The sequence below is a fragment of the Hemitrygon akajei genome, chromosome 5 (assembly GCF_048418815.1).
Source record: "Hemitrygon akajei chromosome 5, sHemAka1.3, whole genome shotgun sequence".
NCBI lineage: Eukaryota > Metazoa > Chordata > Chondrichthyes > Myliobatiformes > Dasyatidae > Hemitrygon > Hemitrygon akajei.
The window spans coordinates 196,998,195-197,017,852 of record NC_133128.1 but is presented as its reverse complement, the minus strand read 5'-3'; the positions used below and the strand labels follow the sequence as shown (position 1 = coordinate 197,017,852).

Below are 19,658 nucleotides of genomic sequence, written 5' to 3'. Positions count from 1 at the left end.
GTCGAGCAGCTGACTAAGCACACATCCCTGAGCTGCACCAGTGTTGACTGACAGCGAGGTGGATATGTTGTTTCCAATCCACACAAATTGTGGTTTTTGGTATAGGAAGTTGAGGATCCAGTTGGAGAATGAGGAATAGAGGCCCAGGTTCTGGAGCTTTTCAGTCAGAACTGTAGGAACGATGGTGTTATACGCTGAGCTGCAGTCAATAAACAGCATCCTGACAGAGATATTTTGTATTGTCCAGGTGATCCAAGGCCTCGTGGGGAGCCACCCACTGAGATAATTATTTATACAATATAAGTGTTGCACATCTGCTGGGGTTCCAATAACAGTCCTGTGGGCAGTCAACAGAAGGAGAGTAGGATAATGATTCAGATATCTTTGCATCAAGCGGAAGGAAATGCGGGCCAGAAAGAATCCAGGAAAGGATTTGGCCATTTTGTGACACTCTCTGCTGCTGCCATTTTGTGAACCTTTTGATGAACTGATTCTTGCTTTGGGATAACTTAATTAGAGCAATTGAATGTGAACACAAGGTAGAAAGTCGAGAAGCAGGACCTCTCAGGTAGTAATTTCTGGATTGCTGCCTGTGCCACGTGCCAGTAAGGGTAGAAGCAGGATAATCTGGCAGGTAAATATGTGGCTGAGAAGCTGGAGCAGGGGGCAGGGCTTCAGTTTCTTGGATAATTCGGATCTCTTCTGGGAGATGTATGACCTGTTCAAAAGTGACAGATTGCACCTGAACCCGAGGGGTCAAATATTCTCATGGGCAGGTTTGTTAGAGCTGTTGGGGAGGGTTTAAACTAACTTGGCAGGGGGGTGGGAACTGGAGTGAAGGAATTCAGGATAGGACGGATGGTAAAAAAGTAAAATAGAAACCTAGAAAACCTACAGCACAATATAGGCCCTTCATACCACAATTCTGTGCTGAATATGTACTTAATTTAGAAATTACCTAGGGTTATCCATAGCCCTCTATTTTCCTAAGCTCCATGTACCTATCCAGGAGTCTCTTAAAAGACCCTATTGTATCTGCCTCCACCACAGTCACCAGCAGCCAATTCCACACACTCACCACTCTCTGCGTTTTTAAAAAAAAACTTTTCCCTGACATCCCCTCTGTACCTACTTCTAAGCACTTTAAAACTGTGCCCTCTCATGTTAGCCATTTCAGCACTGGGAAAAAGCCTCTGACTATCCACGCAATCAATGGCTCTCATCATCTTATACACCTCTATCAGGTCACCTCTCATCCTTCGTTACTCCAAGGAGAAAAGGCCACATTCACTCAACCTATTCTCATAAGGCATGCTCCCCTATCCAGCTAACATCCCTGTAAATCTCTGCACCCTTTCCATGCCTTCCACATCCTTCCTGTAGTGAGGCGACCAGAACTGAGCACAGTACTCCAAGTGGGGTCTGACCAGGGTCCTGAAAGCTGCAACATTACCTCTTGGCTCCTAAATTCAATTCCACAACTAATGAAGGCCAATACACTGTACACCTTCCTTAACCACACAGGGTCAACCTGCGCAGCTGCTTTGAGCGTCTTATGAACTTGGACCCCAAGATCCCTCTGATCCTTCACACTTTCAAGAGTCTTACCATTAATACTATATTCTGTCATCATATTTGAACTACCAAAATGAACCACTTCACACTTATCTGGGTTGAACTCCATCTGCCACTTCTCAGCCCAGTTTTGCAATCTATCAATGTCCCACTGTAACCTCTGACAGCCATCCACTCTATCCACAATACCTCCAACGTTTGTGTCATCAACAAACTTACTAACCCATCCCTCCACTTCCTCATCAAAATCATTTATAAAATTCATGAAGAATAAGGGTCCCAGAACAGGTCCCTGACGCATTCCACTGGTGATCGACCTCCATGCAGAATATGACCCATCTACAACCACTCTTTGCCTTCTGTGGGCAAGCCAGTTCTGGATCCACAAAGCAATGTCCCCTTGGATCCTATGCCTCTTTACTTTCTCAATAAGCCTTGCATGGGGTACCTTATTAAATGCCTTGCTAAAATCCATATACATCTACCGCTCTTCATAAATGTGTTTAGTCACATCCTCAAAAAATTCAATCAGGCTCGTAAGGCACAACCTGCCCTTGACAAATCATGCTAACTATTCCTAATTATATTATACTTCTCCAAATGTTCTTAAATCCTGCCTCTCAGGATCTTCTCCATCAACTTACCAACCACTGAGGTAAGACTCACTGGTCTATAACTTCCTGGGCTATCTCTACTCACTTTCTTGAATAAAGGAACAACATCCGCAACCCTCCAATCCTCTGGAACCTCTCCCATCCCCATTGATGATGCAAAGATCGCCAGAGGCTCACCAATCTCCTCTCTCACCTCCCACAGTAGCCTGGGGTACATCTCATCTGGTCCCTGCGACTTATCCAACTTGATGCTTTCCAAAAGCTCCAGCACATCCTCTTTCTTAATATCTGCATGCTCAAGCTTCTCAGTCTACTGCAAGTCATCACTACAGTCACCAAGATCCTTTTCTGTAGTGAATACTGAAGTAAAGTATTCATTAAGTACCTCCACTATTTCCTCCGGTTCCATGCACACTTTCCCGCTGTCACACTTGATAGGTCCTATTCTTTCACATCTTATCCTCTTGCTCTTCACATGCTTGTAGAATGCCTTGGGGTTTTCCTTAATCCTGCCCACCAAGGCCTTCTCATGGCCCCTTCTGGCTCTCCTAATAATTTCCTTCTTAAGCTCCTTCCTATTAGCGTTATAATCTTCTAGATCTCTAACATTACCTAGCTCTCTGACCCTTTTGTAAGCTTTTCTTTTCTTCTTGACTAGATTTACTCCAGCCTTTGTACACCACGATTCCTGTACCCTACCATAACTTCCCTGTCTCATTGGAACGTACTTATGCAGAACGCCACACAAATATCCCCTGAACATTTGCCACATTTCTTCTGTACTTTTCCCTGAGAACATCTGTTTCCAATTTAAGCTTCCAATTTCTTGCCTGAGAGCCTCATAATTCCCCTTACTCTAATTAAACGCTTCTCTAACTTGTCTGTTCCTATCTCTCCAATGTATTGTAAAAGAGATAGAATTATGATCACTATCTCCAAAATGCTCTCCCACTGAGAGACCAGGTTCATTTCCGAATACCAAATCAAGTACAGCCTCTCATCTTTTAGGCTTATCTACATATTGTGTCAATAAACCTTCCTGCACACACTTAACAAACTCCACCCCATCTAAACCCTTTGCTCTAGGGAGATGCCAATTGATATTTGGGAAATTAAAATCTCCCATGATGACAACTCTTATTATTACACTTTTCCAGGATATGTTTCCGTATCTGCTCCTCGATATCTCTGTTACTATTGGGCAGCCTATAAAAAAACATACAGTAAAGTTATTGACCCCTTCCTGTTCCTAATGTCCACCCACAGAGACTCACGTCAACAATCCCTCCATGGCATTCACCTTTTCTGCAACCGTGACACTATCTCTGATCAACAGTGCTTTGCCCCCACCTCTTTTGCCTCCCTCCCTGTCCTTTATGAAACATCTGAAACCCAGCACTTGAAGTAACCATTCCTGTCCCTGAGCCATCCAAGTCTCTGTAATGGCCACCACATCATAGCTCCAAGTACTGATCCACACTCGAAGCTCATCCGCTTTGTTCACAACACTGCTTGCGTTAAAATAGACACATCTCAAACCTTCGGTCTGAGTGCGTCCCTTCTCTATCACCTGCCTGTCCTCCCTCTCGCACTGTCTACAAGCTTTCTCTATTTGTGAGCCAACCTCCTCTTCCCCAGTCTCTTCAGTTCAGTTCCCACTCCCCAACAATTCTAGATTTAACTCTCCCCAGTAGCCTTAGCAAACCTCCCCGCCAGGATATTGGGCCCCCTGGGATTCAAGTGCAACCCATCCTTTTTGTACAGGTCACATCTGCCCCTAAAGAGATCCGAATGATCCAGAAATCTGAATCCCTGCCCCCTGCTCCAATCCCTCAGCCATGTATTTATTCTCCACCTCATTCTATTCCTATTGTCACTGTCGTGTGGCACAGGCAGTAATCTCAAAATTACTATCTTTGCAGTCCTGCTTCTCAACTTCCTTCCTAACTCCCTGTAGTCTTTTTTCAGGACCTCTTCCCTTTTCCTACCTATGTTGGTACCAATATATACCACGACTTCTGGCTGTTCTCCCTCCCACTGCAGGATATCTTGGATGCGATCTGAAACATCCCGGATCCTAACATCTGGGAGGCAAACTACGATTGAGTTTCTTTCCCATGTCTACAAAATCGCCTGTCTGACCCCCTAACTATAGAGTCCCCTATCACTACTGCCTTCCTCTTCCTTTTCCTACCCTTCTGAGCCACAGGGCCAGACTCTGTGCCAGAGGCAAGGCCACTGTTGCTTCCCCCAGGTACGCTGTCTCCCCACCCCAACAGTACTCAAACAGGAGTACTTATTGTTAAGGGGTACAGCCACAGGGGGGTACTCTCTAGTACCTGACTCTTCCCCTTCCCCCTCCTGACTGCAACCCACTTGTCTGTCTCCCATGGTCCCGGAGTGACCACCTGCCTATAACTCCTTTCTATCACCTCCTCGCTCTCCCTGACCAGGCGAAGGTCATTGAGCTGCATCTCCAGTTCCCTAACTCAGTCCCTTAGCTGGAGCTCGACACACCTGGTGCAGGACTCCAGGACCTCCCACATCTGAATAAAATCCTAAACTATTGAATTTTTCCTTATAACTTAGGTCCTCCAAACCTAACAAAATCCTTGTAAATTTTCTGTTTATTTTTTCAATCTTATTTACTTACTGTATATCTTTCCTATAGGAAAGTGACCAAAACTTCACAAAATACTCCAAATTAGACTTCAGCAACATTTTATACAACTGCAACGTAACATCTACCTCCTGTATTCAAATAACACACACAAAATGTTGGAGGAATTCAGCAGGCCAGACAGCATCTATGGAAAAGAGTACAATTGACATTTCAGGCCGAGACGCTTGATTTGCCTCAAGATAGTAAACACCTCCTCTTCTATACAGGTTCCATGAAGTTGATGCCACTTTGCCTCACTTCTGTAGAATCTGTGTCTGTCTCCTGAGTAAATACAAATGCAAAAATACATATAATTTAAGATCTCCACCATTTATTTTGACTCCACGCATGATCTCCATTCTGATCTTCAAGAGGACCAATTCTGTCCCTTGCTCTTAATATATTTGTTGAATCCCCTAGGATTCTCCTTCTCCTACTCCATGCCCTGTTTTAGGCCTCCTAATTTCTTTCTTAAGTGTCCTCTTGTATTTCTTATACTCCATATGCACTTCATTTGTTCCTACTTGCTTACACTTGCAATGTACCACCTTCTTCTCTTAACCAGATCATCAATATGTGCCAGTGGTCCATGAGTGTCAGGGAACAGGACTGAGTGCCATTGCTATTACAGAGTAAAAAGTGCTAGGCAAACTCAAAGGTCTTAAGGTGGATAAGTCACTTGGGCCAGATGGACTACAGAGGTCCTGAGAGAGGTTGCTGAAGAGATAACAGATACATTGGTCATGAACTTACAAGAATCACTTGATTCTGGCATTGCCTCAGAGTACTGTAAGATTGCAAATGTCACTCCACTCCTTAAGAAGGGAAGAAATCAAAAGAAAAGAAATTATAGGCCAGTTAGGCAAACCTCAGTGCTCAGGAAAGTGTTGGTGTCTATTATTAAGGATGAGGTTTTGAGGTCGTTGGAGACTAATGATAAAATAACTCCATGTCAAATGGTTTTCTATGACAGGAAATCTTGCCTGACAAACCTGTGAGAATTCTTCAAGGAAGTAACAAGCAGGGTGGACAAAGGAAAGGCAGTGGATGTCATTTACTTGGATTTTCTGAAGGAATTTGATAAGATGCCACACATGAGGCTGTTTAACAAGATAAAATCCTGTGGTGTTACAGGAAAGATACTGGCATGGATCTGACAGGCAGGAGTCAGCAAGTGGGAATAAAAGAGGCCTTTTCTGGTTGGCTGCCAGTGACTACTGGTATTCCTCAGTGTCAGTATTGGCACCGGTACTTTTCCCATTATCTGTCAGTGATTTAGATAATGGAATTGCTGGCTTTGTGGCAAAGTTTTCAGATGATACAAAGATAGATGTAGGGGTAGGTAGTGCTGAGGAAACAATGTGATTGCTGCAGGACTTAGATTGGAAGAATGGACAAAAAAACTAACAGGAAGAGAGTTTTGAGAAATTTATGATAATGCATTTTGATAGAAGGAACAATGGTGTGGACTATTATCTAAATAGAACCATAGAACATTACAGCACAGAAACAGGCCTTTTGGCCCTTCTTGGCTGTGCTGAACCATTTTTCTGCCTAGTCCCACTGACCTGCACCTAGACAATATCCCTCCATACCCCTCTCATCCATGTTACCTGTCCAAGTTTTTCTTAAATATGAAATGTGAGCCTGCATTCACCACTTCAGCTGGCAGCTCATTCCACACTTCCACTACTCTGTGTGAAGAAGCTCCCCCTAATGTTCCCTTTAAACTTCTACCTTTTCACCCTTAATCCATGTCCTCTGGTTTATTTCTCCTCCTAGCCTCAGTGGGAAAAGCCTGCTTGCATTCACTCTATCTATACCCATAATAATTTTATACACCTCTATCAAATCTCCCCTCATTCTTCTACGTTCCAGGGAACAAAGTCCTAACCTATTCAACCTTTCTCTCTACTCTTTCAACCTTATTAATATTCTTCCTGTAATTAGGTGACCAAAACTGCACACAGTACTCCAAATTCAGCCTCACCAATGTCTGATACAACCTCACCATAATATTCCAACTCTTATACTCAATACTTTGATTTATAAAAGCCAATGTGCCAAAAAGCTCTCTTTACGACCCTATCTACCTGTGATGCCACTTTTAGGGAATTATGTATCTGTATTCCCAGATCCTTCTGTTCTACTACACTCCTCAGTGTCCTACCATTTACCTTGTATGTTCTACCTTGGTTTGTCCTTCGGAAGTGCAATACCTGACACTTGTCTACATGAAACCCCATCTGCCATTTGTCAGCCCATTTTTCCAGCTGGTCCAAATCCCTCTGCAAGCTTTGAAAACCTTCCTCACTGTCCACTACACCTCCAATTTTTGTATCATCAGCAAATTTGCTGATCCAATTTACCACATTATCATCCAGATCATTGATACAAATGACAAATAACAATGGACCCAGCACTGATCCCTGTGGCATACAACTAGTCACAGGCCTCCACTCAGAAAAGTAATCTTCCACTACCTTACCATGTATACCTAGCGACTGAATCTTCCTAACTAACCTCCCATGTGGGACCTTGTCAAAGGCCTTACTGAAGTCCATGTAGACAACATCCACTGCCTTCCCTTCATCCACTTCCCGTCTAACCTCCTCAAAAAACTCTAATAGATTTGTTAAACATGACCTACCATGCACAAAGCCATGTTGACTCTCCCTAACAAGTCCCTGTCTATCCAAGTACTTATAGGTCCTATCTCATAGTACTCCTTCCAATAACTTACCTACTATTGACGTCAAACGTACCGGCCTATAATTTCCCAGATTAGTTTTAGAGCCTTTTTTTAAACAACAGAACAAAATGAGCTATCTTCCAATCCTCCGGCACCTCACCTGTGGATACCGACATTTTAAATATATCTGCCAAGGCCCCTGCAATTTCAACACTAGTCTCCTTCAAGGTCCAAGGGAATACTCTGTCAGGTCCTGGGGATTTATCTACTCTGATTTGCCTCAAGACAGCAAGCACCTCCACCTCTTTAATTTGTATAGGTTCCATGACCTCACTACTTGTTTGCCTTAATTCCATAGACTCCTTGCCAGTTTCCTTAGTAAATACAGATGCAAAAAAACCATTTAAGATCTCCCCCATTTCTTTTGGTTCCATACATAGCCAACCACTCTGATCTTCAAGAGGACCAATTGTATCCCTTACTATCCTTTTGCTCTTAGTATACCTGTAGAAGCTCTTAGGATTATCCTTCACCTTGACTGCCAAAGCAACCTCATGTCTTCTTTTAGTCCATCTGATTTCTTTCTTAAGTATTTTCTTGCACTTTCTATACTCCTCAAGCACCTCTTTTGCTCCTTGTTACCTATACCTGTCATACATCTCTCTTCTTCTTTATCAGATTTCCAATATCCCTCGAAAACCAAGGTTCCTTATTCTTATTCACTTTGCCTTTAATCCTGACAGGAATATACAAACTCTGCACTCTCAAAATTTCTCCTTTGAAGGCCTCCCACTTAACAATACATCCTTGCCAGAGAACACCAACACCAGCTCCATAGCAAAGAAAGACCAACAGCGTCTCTACTTTCTGCGAAGGCTGAGGTAAGTCCATCTCCCACCCCCCCATCCTCATCACATTCTACAGGGGTTGTATTGAGAGCATCCTGAACAGCTCCATCACTGCCTGGTTGGGAGATTGCACCATCTCAAATCGCAAGACCCTGCAGTAGATAGTGAGGTCAGCTGAGAAGATCATCGGGGTCTTTCTTCCCGCCATCACGGACAATTTACACTACACGCTGCATCCGCAATGCAAACAGTGTTATGACAGACCCCACACACCCCTCATACAATCTCTTCTCCCTCCTGCCGTCTGGGAAAAGGCACCAAAGCATTTGGGCTCTCACGACCAGACTATGTAACAGTTTCTTCCCCCAAGCTAGCAGACTCCTCAATACCCAGAGCCTGGACTGACACCTTACTGCCCTGTTGTCCTGTTTATTATTTATTGTAATGCCTGCACTGTTTTGTGCACTTTATGCAGTCCTGGGTAGGTCTGTAGTCTAGTGTAGTTGTGTGGGGTTTTTTTCCCTGTGTTTTTTACGTAGTTCAGTCTAGTTTTTGTACTGTGTCATGTAACACCATGGTCCTGAAAAACGTTGTCTCATTTTTACTAAGTACTGTGCCAGCAGTTATGGTCGAAATGACAATAAAAGTGACTTGACTTGACTTGAACAACCTGTCCCAATCACGCTTTTTAGATCCTTTCTTATTTCTTCAAATTTGGCCTTTTTCCAGTTTAGTACCTCAACCTGAGGACTAGATCTATATTTATCCATGACCAAGTTGAAACTAATGGCATTATGATCACTAGACCCAAAGTGTTCCCCTACGCACACTTCCGTCACTTGTCCTAACTCGCTTCTTAATAAGAGATCTAATATTGCATCCTCTCTAGTTGGTACCTCTATATATTGATTTTGAAAACTTTCCAGAACACATTTTACAAACTCTAACCCATCTAGACCTTTAACAGTATGGGAGTCCCAATCAGTATGTGGAAAAATAAAATCCCCTACTATCACAACTTTATGTTTCCTGCATTTGTCTGCTATCTCTCTGCAGATTTGCTCCTCCAATTCTCGCTGACTGTTGGGTGGTCTATAATACAACGCCTTTAATGTGGTCATACCTTTCCTGTTTCTCAGCTCCACCCATATGGCCTCAGTAGACAAGCCCTCTAATCTGTCCTGCCTGAGCACTGCTGTAACATTTTCCCTGACTGGCGATGTCACCGCCCCACCTCCGCCCTTCATCCCTCAGCCTCTATCACATCTGAAACATCGGAACCCTGGAACATTAAGCTGCCAGTCCTGCCCCTCCTGTAGCGAAATTTCACTAGTGGCTATAATGTCATAATTCCATGGGTCAATCCATGCCCTCAGCTCGTCTGCCTTCCCCATGATACTCCTCACATTGAAATAGACACATCTCAGAAGATTATTACCACCATACACAACCCTTCTATTTCTGACTTTGCATGAATTTTTAACATCAATTTATTTTCATCCCTGCTCCACTATCTGTTCAGCCACTCTGGTTCCCATCCCCTTGCAAATCTAGTTTAAACCAATAGCACTAGCAAACCTCCCTGCAAGGATATTGGTCCCCCTGTAGTTCAGATGTAACCCGTCTCTCTTGTACAGGTCCCACCTGCTCCAGAAGAGTCCCAGTGATCCTGAAATCTGAAACCCTGCCCCCTACACCAGTTCCTCAGCCATATGTTCATCCTCCAGAGCATCTTACACTTACCCTCACTGGCACATGGCACAGGTAGCAATCCTGAGATTACTACCCTTGAGGTCCTGTTTTTTTAACTTCCTACCAAGCTCTCTATACTCATTCTTCAGGACCTCCTCACTCTTTCTTCCTATGCCATTGGTACCGATGTGTACCATGACATCTGGCTATTCCCACTTCAGAATGCTGTGCACTCGATCAGAGACATCCCTGATCCTGGCACCCGGGAGGCAACAAACCATCTGGGAGTCTCTGTCACGACCACAGAACCTCCTGTCTGTACCTCTGACTATCGAGTCCCCTATCACTACCACTTTCCTCTTCTTCCACTCTCCCTTCTGCACTGCAGAAGCAGACTCAGTGCCAGAGATCTGGCTGCCGCAGCTTGTCCCAGGTAAGTCATCCCCCCCCCCCCCCCCCAACAGTATCCAAATCAGTATACTTGTTGAAGGGAATGGCCACCGAGGAACCCAGCTCTGCCTGCCCTTTCTCCTTCTCTTGCCTGATGGTAACCCAATTACCTGTGCCCTACTACTTTGGTGCAGCTACCTCCCTGAAACTGCTATCTATAAACTCCTCATTCTCCCGAATGATCCGGAGGTCATCCAGCTCCTGCTCCAGTTGCCTAATGCGGTTTGTTAGGAGCTACAGCTGGATGCACTTCTTGCAGGTGTCATTGTCTGGGACACCAGAGGGCTCCCTGACTTCCCACATCCGCATTCTCTCTAAACTTACTAGTTAAAAAAGAAATCAAATGAGAAAAAAAACAAGAACTTACCGGAACCTACCCTCACCTCTGTCTGTTCACGCCAAAGCCTGTTGAGCCAAAGCCGTTCCACTCTGACTCAGTCCACTCCGATAGCCGCTTCGCTAGATGAAACGTTTTATAGTGTGCTAGCTGACCGGCTGTCTTCAGCAATTCTGCTCCCAATTGGTTGGCCGTTTTAAAAAAAATTGAAAAAGCCCGCAAATCCTCTCCTTCTCAAGCTCTGACGAGAATGGGGAGAAGGTTCAAACATCAGAGGTGTAGAGGGACTTAGGAGTCCTTGTGCAAGACTCCCAGAAGGTTAATTTACAGGTTTAATCTGTGGTAAAGAAGGCAACTGCAATGTTTGCATTTATTTCAAGAGGAATAGAATATAAAAGCAAGGAGATCTTGCTGAGCCTTTATAAGACAGTATTCAGGTGTCACTTGGAGTATTGTTAACAGATTTGGGCCCCACGTCTCAAAGGATGCGTAATCATTGGAGAGTCAAGTCAACTTTTATTGTCATTTTGACCATAACTGCTGGTACAGTGCATAGTAAAAATGAGACAATGTTTTTCAGGACCATGGTGTTACATGACACAGTACACAAAACTAGACTGAACTATGTAATAAAAAAAAACAGAGAAAGCTACACTAGACTACAGACCTACACTGGACTGCATAAAGTACACAAAAACAGTGCAGACATTACAATAAATAATAAACAGGACAGTAGGGCAAGGTGTCAGTCCAGGCTTCGGGTTTTGAGGAGTCTGATAGCTTGGGGGAAGAAACTGTTACATAGTCTGGTTGTGAGAGCTTCGGAGACTTTTCCCAGATGGCAGGAGGGAGAAGAGATTGTATGAGGGGTGCATGGGGTCCTTCATAATGCTGTTTCCTTTGCAGATGCAGCGTATAGTGTAAATGTCCGTGATGGCAGGAAGAGAAACCCGGATGATCTTCTCAGCTGACCTCACTATCCGCTGTAGGGTCTTGCAATCCGAGATGGTGTAATTTCTGAACCAGGCAGTGATGCAGCTGCTCAGGATGCTCTCAATACAACCCCTGTAGAATGTGATGAGGATGGGGGGGGGGGGGGATTGGGTGGGAGATGGACTTCCCTCGGCCTTCGCAAAAAGTAGAGACACTGCTGGGTTTTCTTTGCTATGGAGCTGGTGTTGAGGGACCAGGTGAGATTCTCCGTCAGGTGAACACCAAGAAATTTGGTGCTCTTTACAAACTCTACCAAGGAGCCATCGATGTTCAGCGGGGAGTGGTCACTCCGTACCCTCCTGAAGTCAACAACCATCTCTTTTGTTTTGTTCACATTAAGAGACAGGTTGTTGGCTCTGCACCAGTCCATTAGCCACTGCACCTCCTCTCTGTAAGCTGACATTATCTTGCTGATGAGACCCACCACGGTCGTGTCATTGGTGAACTTGATGATATGGTTCGAGCTGTGTGTTGCAGCACAGTCATGGGATGATTCCAGGAATGAAGGGGTTAGCATGTGAGGAGTGCATTTGGCAACTTTGGGCTGGTACTCACAGGAATTTAGAAGAATTAGGATTCTTAGAAGAATGCAGGGAGATCTCATTGAAACCTACTGAATGTTGAAAGGACTAGATAGGGCAGATGTGGAGAGGATATTTCCTATGGTGAGGGTATCCAGAACTAGAGAGCACAGCCTCAAAATTGACAGGTGACCCTTTAGAACAGAGTTAAGAAAAAAATATCATCCACAGAGTAGTAAACCTGTGGAATGCTCTGCCACAGACTTCAGTTAAGGCGGAAGTTAATAGTTTTCTGATTCGTCAGAGCATCAAAGGATATGGTGAGAAGGCGGGTGTTTGGGGTTGAATGCGATCTGGAATCAGTCTTTATGGAATGGTGGAGCAGACTTGGCTGAATGGCCTAATTCTGCTCCTATGTCCTATGGTTTTGTCTAATATTTCTTGAAAAACAAGTTTCCCTACAAATGTTATTTTTACCTTTTATTCTGATAGGCACATACAAACTTTGTACTCTCAAAGTTTGGCTTTTGAAGGCAACCAACTTACAAATTACACCTTTGCCAGAAAAAAGCCCATCCCAATCCACACTTGCCCAATCATTTCTGATACTGTAGTGATGTGCTACACACAGCGCTGAAATAACGACATGCAGTCGGTAAGTTGTTTCGAGACAAGTTTATTCAAACTTCGCGGTGCTGGTATTTAAATCTCTAGCGCCTGCCCTCTCCGGGCGGAAATGATGTTGGAGGTGCATTACCAAAGTCTCCCCCCCGCGCGCTGGCTATTTGTGAGCGGGTTCACCTGCGCAGAAAGTGGGTCGCCACAATACCATCAAAATCAGCTTTCTCCAATTTAGAAAGTCAAACTGCGGACCTGATCTATCTTTTTGCACATTTACTTTAAAAACAATGGCAATATGATCAGTGGATGGAAACTGTTCCCCAACACCAACTTCTGTCACCTGACCTGTTTCAATCCCTATAGCAGATCCATTTTCACACTTCTAGGTACTGATTAAGGAAACTTTCCTGAACACATTTTTACAAACTGTGTCCCATAACTAAATGAATATTTTGCATCAGCCTTCACTGTGTAAGACACTAGCAGTGTGCCAGGTGTTGAAGGGTGTGAGGGAAGAGAAGTGGGTGCAGTTACTATTACAAGGGAGAAGGTGCTCAAAAAAGCTGAAAGACCTAAATGTATGTAAGTCATCCAGACCAGATGTACTGCACACTAGAGTTCTGAAAGAGGTAGTGGTAGAGATTGTGGAGGCATCAATAATGACCTTTCAAGAATTATTGGGCTCTGGCATGTTTCTGGAGGACTGGAAAATTGCAAATGTCACTCCACTCTTTAAGAAAGGTGTGAAGCAGCAGAAAGGAAATTATAGGCCAGTTAGCTTGACATCAGTGTTTGGGAAGATGTTGGAGTGAATTGTTAAGAATGAGGTTATGGATAACCTGGTGACACAGGGCAAGATAGGACAAAAGCAACATGGTTTCCTTCAGGGGAAATTTACCCGAAAAACCTGTTGGAATTCTTTGAGGAGATTGCAAGTAGGATAGATAAAGTTTATGTAGTTTACCTCCAAAACTTCAGCCACCTCCAATGGGATCCCACCACCAAGCAACATCTTTCTCTCCCCAACCCCACTTTCTACTTTCAGCAGGGATTGCTCCCTACATGAGTCCCTTGTCCATTCATCCTTCCCCACTGATCTCCCTCCTGGCACTTACCTTTGCAAACAGAACAAGTGCTACACTGCCCCTACATCTCCTCCCTCGCTACCATTCAGGGCCCCAAACAGTCCTTCCAGGTGAGGTGACACTTCACCTGTGAGTCTGTTGGGGTCATATACTGTATTTGGTGCCTCTGGTGTGGCCTCCTGCATATCAGTGAGACCCAACGTAGATTGGGAGACCGCTTCACTGAACATCTACGGGTATGCTCCATCCAACAGAAAAAACGGGATCTCTCAGTGGCCACCTATTTTAATTCCACTTTGAATTCCCATTCCAATAGATAGATAGATACTTTATTCATCCCCATGGGGAAATTCAACATTTTTTCCAATGTCCCACACACTTGTTCAGGCAAAACTAATTACATACAGTACTTAACTCAATAAAAATATGATATGCATCTAAATCACTCTCTCAAAAAGCATTAATAATAGCTTTTAAAAAATATATCTATCCATGCCCTCTGTCATGATGAGGCCACACTCAGGATGGAGGAACAACACCTTATATTCTATTTGGATAGCCTCCAACCTGATGGCATGAACATCAATTTCTCAAACTTCCCATAATGCCTCCTACCAACACTCCCCCTTCACCATTTCCCATCCCCTTTCCCTGCCCTCACCTCACAGAGTCGACTGTACTTCCTTAGAAGGTTGGCGTCATTCAATGTTTGTAGTGAGATGCTGAAGATGTTCTATAGGTCAGTTGTGGAGAGTGCCCTCTTCTTTGTGGTGGCGTGTTGGGGAGGCAGCATTAAGAAGAGGGACGCCTCACGTCTTAATAAGCTGGTAAGGAAGGCGGGCTCTATTGTGGGCAAAGTACTGGAGAGTATAACATCTGTAGCTGAGTGAAGGGCGCTGAGTAGGCTACGGTCAATTATGGAAAACCCTGAACATCCTCTACATAGCACCATCCAGAGACAGAGAAGCAGTTTCAGCGACAGGTTGCTATCGATGCAATGCTCCTCAGACAGGATGAAGAGGTCAATACTCCCCAATGCCATTAGGCTTTACAATTCAACTGCCAGGAGTAAGATATGTTAAAGTGCCGGGGTTGATTATTAATGTATTTAAGTAAACTACTTAAGAACTTTTTAAAAGCTATTATTAATGCTTTTTGAGAGAGTGATTTAGATGCATATCATATTTTTACAGAGTTAAGTATTGTATGTAATTAGTTTTGCTACAACAAGTGTATGGGACATTGGAAAAAGTGTTGAATTTCCCCATGGGGATGAATAAAGTATCTATCTATCTATCTATCTATTTCCTTGCCTGCCCATCGCCTCCCTCTGGTGCTCCTCCCCCTTTTTCTTTCTTCCATGGCCTTTTGTCTCTTTCACCAATCAACTTCCCAGCTCTTTACTTTATCCCTCCCCCTCCAAATTTCAACTCTCTCTCTCCCCACCCCCCCACTTTTTAAATCTATTCAGCATTTTTTCTCTGGTCCTGCCGATACATCAACTGTACTGTTTTTCATAGATGCTGCCTGGCCTGCTGAGTTCCTCCAGCATTTTGTGTGTGTTGCTCGGATTTCCAGCATCTGCAGATTTTCTCTTGTTTGTATACTTGGACTTTCAGAAGGCCTTTGACGAGGTGCCACATATGAGGTTGCTTATGAAGTAAAGAGTCTGGTATTACAGGAAAGTTACTAGTATATGTGGAGCATTGACTGATTGGTAAGAGGCAGCGAGTGGGAATAAAGGGATTGTAGCAGTGTCAACTAATGTACACTAACACAAATGGCGATGTCATATATATTATATATATATATTTAAAAAATCAGAAAAAACACGCCCCAACATGTAATGACATACAACATAACACAAAACACACGGCAAAATTAACCCTTAATTTCTGGGTGAACTCTGTCTAATGAAATTAAGGAGTCCCAATAGGATCCTTTTCTGGTTGGCTACCAGTGATGTTGGTGTTCCGCAGGGGTCGTGTTGGGATTGCTTCTTTTTCTGCTGTATATGAATGATTTAGATGATGGAATAGATGGCTTTGTTACCAAGTCTGCAGATTATACAAAGATTAGTGGAGGAGCAGATAGTGTTGAGAAAACAGGAAGTTTTACTGAAGGATTTAGACAGATTAAGAGAATGAGCAAGAATGTGGCAAATGAAATACAATATTGGAAAATGCATAGTCATACACTTTGGTAGAAGAAATGATTGTGCAAACTATTTTCTAAATGGGAAGAAAGTCCAAAACTCTGAGAACGAGAACTTTGAAGGCTGAAGTGGAGAAGGGTTCCATGTGAACAGCAGTTGAACATGGGTCAGTCAGTCCTAAGAAGGGCGAACGCCGTTCTGAAGGAACGGGCAATGGCCTCCGTTGCCCTGGGCCGATAGAAAGGGAATCGGGTTCAGATCCCCGAATCCAGAGTGGCGGAGACGGGCGCTTCGCAGCGTACAGTACAGTAATGCAAACGATCCCGGAGAAGCCGGTGGGAGCCCCGGGAAGAGTTCTCTTTTCTTTGTGAAGGGCAGGGCGCCCTGGAATGGGTTCGTCCCGAGAGAGGGACCCGTGCCCTGGAAAGCGTCGCGGTTCCGGCGGCGTCCGGTGAACTCTCGCTGCCCCTGAAAATCTGGGGGAGCTAGTGTAAGTCTCACGCCGGGCCGTACCCATATCTGCAGCAGGTCTCCAAGGTGAACAGCCTCTGGTATGTTGGAACAATGTAGGTCAGGGAAGTCGGCAAGCCAGATCCGTAACTTCGGGATAAGGATTGGCTCTAAGGGCTGGGGTGCGAAGCGGGACTGGGCAATTTGTTAACCAACCCGGAACAGGAATTTCGATAACCAGCCGGGTCCGGTCCCAACAATTCGCTGACCATGCAGACCCAGACAAAGCCTTAACCAGCCCGGCCCGGACAATTCTTTAGGTCACCGGTCCTGACAATTCGGTAACCAACCACATCAAGACAAATCCTTAACCTGTAGTATTGATGTGACTCGGACACCGCAGTAGATTGAACAACCACATTTATTCAACAGACCTCCATTTTCTTTAACCCCCGTTCTGACATCATACGCACTCTGACCTACGAATACTCACACAGTTTATTACATCCCCCTTCTCAAGATTTTCTTTTACAACACTGTGAATTACCAAAACAATGCCTTTCTTACATTGCAACAGCCATGACATAAACTTAAAAAAATCTTAACTTCTTATACTGTATTCTACATTGTATCTTACAATACTAACAGTAGTATATTTTCTTTTACTAATATAGATTAATAAACGTTTTATTTCACACCTTGGAACTTGTAACATGTGTGACTTTGCCTCAAACTGTGTGAGACTGACTGTAGGTAGATCTAGTCTCTGTATTTAGCTGGAAGTTTGACTTGTCTCCCAGACCGTGTGCGATACAACTGTGACTGTGCTTGTCCTTCATCAGTGTCAGTCTCTCGAGTGACCTCTGTGTCTTTGTGGTCTTCATTCCCACCTCAGTTGGCCTGCGTCGAACCTTCACCTTCATTGCGTCATGGGGTTTCGTCACGCCCCTCACTCTTGGTGTCGTTTGTTTCCATGTCTGTATCTGTGGAAATGTCCTGTGCATCTGTACATGGAAACTCCCTCTCGCCTGTCTTCAGCAGATGCTTCCTGTTCCTCCTGTAGACTCTTCCATCCGGCGTGCGAACTATGAAAGATCTTGGTTGCTGATGTTTGTTCACAACCACAGCTGGTTGCCAAGTGTCTCCTCTCTGTATTCTGACATTTTCATCTGTATGCCGATCTGGCAACTGTCTTGTATGTTTGTCATAGTAGCTCTTTTGTTTTATTTGCTTGTACTTTTGCTTGTCATGTACTTGAAGATTACCTTCAGGAGTCAGTTGAGTTGTGGATGTTGGCAGTTTGGACCAGACGATGTCCCATCAACAGCTGCACAGGAGAGAACCCGACACCCTCAATCGGTGTGTTGTGGTATTCAAGCAGAGCAATGTAAGGGTCACCGTTGCTGCTTTGTGCCTTCTTGAGCATGTTCTTGATAGTTTGTACAGTTATCTCTGCTTGTCCATTAGACTGAGCGTGCCCTGGACTGGAAGTAACATGTTGAAATTCCCAGCTTTCTGAGAACCCTCTAAACTCACCACTGGCACATTGTGGACCATTGTCACTAATGACAATATCTGGAATACCATGTCTTGCAAATGTCGACTTCATTGAGGTAATGACACCTTGACTGGATGTGTCACTTAACTTGGTGATCTCTGGATATTTTGAATAGTAGTCCACACAAAGCAGGTATTCTGCACTATTGTAGTGAAAGAGATCTGTGCCAATCTTCTCCCATGGTCTTCCTGGTAGTGGATGGGGAAGTAAAGGCTCTCTTGGATTGTTGTTTTTGTTTTCATTACAGACAGCACACTGAGACACAATGTTCTCTATCTGAGTTGACATACCTGGCCAATAGAGAATGTCCCTTGCTCTTTCTTTACATTTCACTATCCCCAGGTGTGACTCATGAATTCTGTTGAGCATTTCCTGTCTCATTTGGTTTGGTACGATGAGCTTTGCCGCTTTGAACATTAGTCCTGATGCATAGCTGATTTCCTCTTTAAATGTCCAGTATTTCTGTATTACTTTTGGAACATCTTTTCCTTATGTTGGCCATCCATTCATTGTAATGTCTATTAGCATTTGCATTTCAGGATCATCTGCAGTTGCTTTCCTGAACATGTTCAACTTCTCCTCAGAGATGGGTAGCTGAGGTGTAACCCAGTTGACCTCCAGCTCTCTTCCTAGCAACTCTTCCTTTTGCTCTTTGAGGTAAGCACGACTCAAAGCATCAACGGTGTACAGTTCTTCTCCTGGCTTATAGGTAACTGTGAGAGTGTAGTCTGAGAAGCATCCTTTGCAGCCTCATAGGAGCTTGGTGAAGTGGCTTTTTGAAGATGCTCTCTAGTGGTTTGTGATCACTCTCAATCTGGATTTTTTTGCCATATACATATTGGTGGAACAGATGCTAGAAATCAGAACAATACACACAAAATGCTGGAGGAACTCAGCAGGCCAGGCAGCATCTATGGAAAAAAAACACAGTCGATGTTTCTAGCCGAAACCCTTCGGCAGGACTGGAGGGAAAAAGCTGAGTAGATTTGAAAGGTAGGGAGAGGGGAGAGAGAAACGCAAGGTGATAGGTGAAACTTGGAGGGGAAGGGATGAAGCAAAGAGCTAGGAAGTTGGTGAGATGAGGTGAGAGAGGCAAGATGGGAAATGGAGGGAGGGTATGGTGTTCTGGTGTTTGGAGATCCCACTTGTTATGGCTTGATTTCCCAGTGGCCACCCATATTAATTCCACTTCCCATTCCCATTCCGATATGTCCATCCATGGCCTCGTCCACTGACAGGATAAGGCCACACTTAGGTTGGAGGAACAACACCTTATATTCCCTTTGGGTAGCCTCCAATCTGATGGCATGAACATCAATTTCTCAAACTTCCAGTAATGCCTCCACCACCCGCCCCACTTCACCATTTCCCATCCCCTTGTCCCTCTCACATGTTATCTCATAAC

General features: G+C 44.2%; 1 protein-coding gene across 3 annotated transcripts in view; it reads left to right on the top strand.

Annotated features, from left to right (window-relative positions):
• Positions 1-19,658, top strand: part of LOC140728615 (uncharacterized) — a 62,477-nt gene that overhangs the window by 29,999 nt on the left and 12,820 nt on the right. The window contains exon 3 of one of the 3 annotated variants that reach the window (XR_012099120.1): positions 18,793-18,910. The exons of the other annotated variants lie outside the window; for them this stretch is intronic. The gene's annotated coding sequence lies outside the window, so the exon portion shown is untranslated. The remainder of the gene's footprint in view (positions 1-18,792; positions 18,911-19,658) is intronic. 3 annotated transcript variants of the gene reach the window in all.